This window comes from Zea mays, chromosome 4 (genome assembly GCF_902167145.1).
Source record: "Zea mays cultivar B73 chromosome 4, Zm-B73-REFERENCE-NAM-5.0, whole genome shotgun sequence".
Classification (NCBI taxonomy): domain Eukaryota; kingdom Viridiplantae; phylum Streptophyta; class Magnoliopsida; order Poales; family Poaceae; genus Zea; species Zea mays.
In genome coordinates, this window is record NC_050099.1 from 131,289,093 (window position 1) to 131,293,498 (window position 4,406).

A 4,406-nucleotide genomic window follows, 5' to 3' on the forward strand; every position below is an offset into this window, starting at 1 on the left:
ATACTAGTATCCATCTCAAAGGGAATCCTGAGTCATGCAACTACAGTTTCAAACAACTCCTACACTTAAGTGCACATTCAAACCTACAAACAATAAGTGTAGTAAAATAGCATATTAAGTAGGTTATGCATAAAAACGGGGCTTGCCTTTAATTTAACACTTAGATAGTGTTTGCTGGGGGAGGTACTCGCTTGGCGAGCATCCACTGGTTAAGTTTATTCTTCAGGTCGTCCATCGACTGCATCTTGTGGTTGGCACCACGTCACGTGCACGATCAGCATCTCTCGGTCCTAAATGAGATGCAAGAGCATATGGATGAATATAATGAAAGTAGCACAAAGTAGCACAAGATACTTTAAGTACACGCTAGCGAATTAAACACTAAGTAGCTAGACATCACAAGCAACCACACACACAAGCGTTAGCTAACTACATATCGTCGAGCGCACAACATTAACACCACTAAAAAGACGACAAACATTTTGGATATTTACGCAACACAATACTACATCACAATTAACTAGAGAAAGAAACGTATAAAAACATGACACATATGTTATCTCAAGCTTAGCCATGGCAATTCTATATGAATTTAGTGCTAACCAACCATTTTTAGCCAAAAGGGTGAACTAACAATTAATTGAGCACATGCAGATTTTCAGGACAGCAGCACAGCAGCTACTTGTTTTAATCATAACTTTTCAAATATTAATCCAAAAATAGCAAACTACGACTTTCTGGAAAGATTAAAAAGTGAACTACAACTTTGGTATTTTCAACTCAACCTGATTCAACACTTAGCAAGGTTAAAAAGTGCAATCACAGCAGCTCTGTCCAGATTTGGACAGATTCAGACTTGCAACTTCAAAAATTCACAACTGAAGATTCAGACATCCAAACAAAGTGATCTTAGACTTTCTGGAAAGGTAATATAATTGTCTACATATCATTTATAAACATCACAAGGTGATTCAATATTTAACTAAGGACAAAAGACACTAGAAGACTTTGCTGTCCAGAACTGGACAGATTCAGCCTTCTCACTTTAAACATTCATAACTTAATCTTCAGATCACCAAAAAGAGTGATCCAAGACTTTTTGGAAAGCTTGGAAAAAGCACTACATAACTTTTATAATCACCAAGGATTGATTCTATGTTTAACTGAATCAAACAATTCAGTTTTCGAAATCTGTTTTGTCAGTGGACAGAATACAGGAACCAGTTTGTAAAATTTATAACTCCTAAACTGTCAGGCCTATGGTTATGAAATTTTAACACAAGCAAGATAAGAAAATCCTCTACAACTTACTTATAACGACCATGAACTGATTGTAACATTAAATTAAGCAAACAATGCAGTTTCTGAAATCTGTATAGAATTTGGACAGATTCAGTTACTGAATTTGTAAAAAGCACAACTCCTAAACGATTAGACTTATGTCTGTCAAATTTTAACACAAGTAAGATAATAGAGTTATCTACAACTTTCTTGTGACCACCAATAACTTATTTCAACATTAACTTAAGCAACCATTGCAATTTCTGAAATCTGTTCAGAAATTCGACATTTTCAGGTGCTGGGCTTGTGAAAAGCACAACTTCTAAACCATTAATCCTTAGATCATGGAATTTTAGGACAAGCTAGATGTATAAGTTATCTGCAACATGTATATGGAACATACTTACAGAAAACATATTTTGTTTTACTAGATTAATTGCACAACCAAAACTATACATGCAGTAATTTTTCAGCTTGCAAGCACAAGAACACTTAACTCAATCATCAAGCACAATCAGGGACAGTTACTACAAATTCTCATTTCCAAATTGCAATGATTTGGTTATCGAACACAACTATCACATGCTTATGTTATGTAAGTTGGTTACCATGGAAGAGACACTTTAATAATGTAAATTAGCATGTGACGATAAGTTAATTCTAAACTCTTTACCTCTCGCAACACATGATCATTTTAATGTCATCATGGTACCACAACATCATACAAGGACATATGCATACTAGTTTCCAGTTTTACATCTACAACTTCTTTACTAGTTATTTTCAATCGCTTAATCGGCATTGATCGAATTAAACCTCTAACTCGACAATTTGGGCACCATAAATTTCAGAATTCTACCTAGACATCTAGCGTCACATAGAGAGTCTACTAATTAACTTGCAACCACTTGAAGTACTGGAAACAACTACATATAACAATTATTTAACGCAATTGAATTCCTCTATTTAACAAGAGTTGGCTAACACAACATGAAAAATAGTAATTCATACACAAGTTCATATTTTTCTCAATCATAACACCATGAGACCAACAAAACTAGTTTCACCATTTTAGACATCTTAACTTAAAATATAGCTAAAAGTAATTCGATTAGTTTTCTTAACTACTTTTCTACATTAGGTCACTTAGCTCCTAATTAATCAACACCCCATATTTCCTTTGATGCAATAGGTAGAGCACGACTACTTGTTTCTAACAATCTTTGGGTATCAACAATTAATTGCCTATGGTATTTATCCGACTCGAAAACATAGAGAAGGCGATGACTACTACGGCATGTCGTCACCTCATCTTAATCGCATAATCAACTTTAGCTTTACTGATCGAGTCTACCGATTAACCGTTTAAAATAGTAAAACCTATCCTTCGCATCAAACAACACATCACACATCTTCCTATCGAAACATAAAAACATCTGAGTTCTTTTCTACTTCTTTTTCCTTCGCCACAAACTTCAATCCATACCAATACAATTTTTAAACACGCACCACATCGACCAATTTATACGAATCGACAACCACCAATCTCTAACTCGAAATCATGAGCACGACCATATTACGACCTACCGCCAAAACATTTCAACCACATCTATATAATTTATTAATCAAGCCAGTCGGGAGCGGTATGCATCAACTCGCCATAAACAAACCCAATCGGTGTTTGTAAGAACGTTGGCGATTCGATTTGTGCATAGCTTCGCACATCGATGAGCGTTGAGCGGCTTGCCTTCTCCACACAAAACACAGGGTTCCTCTCCTCAATAAAACAAATCAAAACAGCACACATACACAATTAATCATACGAAAATAACGTCGATGCGGGATCGAACAAGGATTGTCGCGGTCTCACCGGGGGTGAACGACGTCGCGTACGGGGCTGCGCAAAACCAGCAAACCACCGGCGGGCATCACAGCGTGCTGTCTATTGGCTTCACAAAACAGCGAACCGGCAGCGCGCGGAGGCGTCGGGGCTGCTGCGCCAACGGGTAAATAGAGGGGCTGCGCGTTGTCGGACAACGAGCAGCGACAATGTGGCTGCGCAATACATCGAGCGGGTGGCATGCAAGCGGCGAGGGAAGCACTGATGCTGCTGCGATGGAGAAGGAGGGGGTTGGTCCTGTTCTTGGGAAGGAGTCGCAGCAAGGAAAGGCTTGCAGCCATGGAGGAAAATGGAGTTCCCATCTTGCTGCCGGGGGTGGAAGAAAAAGGGGGCATCGGTCGAGGGAGGAGATGAGGCTGCTGGTTTCCATGGGATGGGGAGCCGAGCAGCTGGGGAAAGGAGCTCGCAGCCATGGAGAGAGGTGGAGCTGAGCTCCCTGTTTGCTGCACGTCGTGGACAGTAGGACGTGCGCTGCTCGCTGCTGGAATTTTCTGGGCGCCCTCCATGGGAGTTGCTGCTGCTGCTTTGTGTAGAAGCTCGACCATGGGAGGAAAGTGCAGAGCTGCTGCTCGGCCATGGGAGAAAAACAGCAGGGCCGGACGCCATGGGAGGAGAAGAGCCGGCGGCCAGGAAGGAAGTGCTCTGCGCACGTATAGGAAAAACAGGGGGAAGAGACGTGGGGGAAAATGGAGGGGCGCTGGCTTCTTGCTGCTGGAGGAAGAAGGAGCAGGGGGCGCCGCGGAGGGAGGAGCAGAGGGATGCCATGGCTGCTGGAGGCGCCATGGATAGGGAACGTGGAGCTGCCGTGGGGAAGAAGAGACAATGAAGAAGGAAGTGATGGCTGAAAAAAGATAGGGATGGGAATGGAAAATTGCCAAGTGCAAGGGGAGAGGGGTCCTATTTATAGAAGAAGCCATAGGGTTACGATTTCTTAGTGGGCCTATTGGGAGCTGCGCCAAATTATTTTCTAGAACAAAATGCTCCTGCGGAATTCGTCTCAACGGAGAACAGAACGAAATAGAGTTCGGACGAACGGAAGATTGAGCGATTAAGTCGGCCAAGAGTTCGATTTGACTTCGCTCGACAACAATTCCTTAGGCATGATTTGAAAATAAATTGTCTCGAGATATGACTGGCTTTTGGATTTTTAGTCGGAGAAGGCGAAGCGTGATATTTTTAAAAGCACTATCGATGCGGGTTTTGAATATAATTCAGACACAAGATA

General features: G+C 41.2%; 1 pseudogene; it reads right to left on the minus strand.

Moving 5' to 3' along the window:
• Positions 1 to 3,094: 3,094 nt before the first annotated feature.
• On the minus strand, positions 3,095 to 3,964 carry LOC109945808 (uncharacterized; annotated as a pseudogene).
• Positions 3,965 to 4,406: the final 442 nt, after the last annotated feature.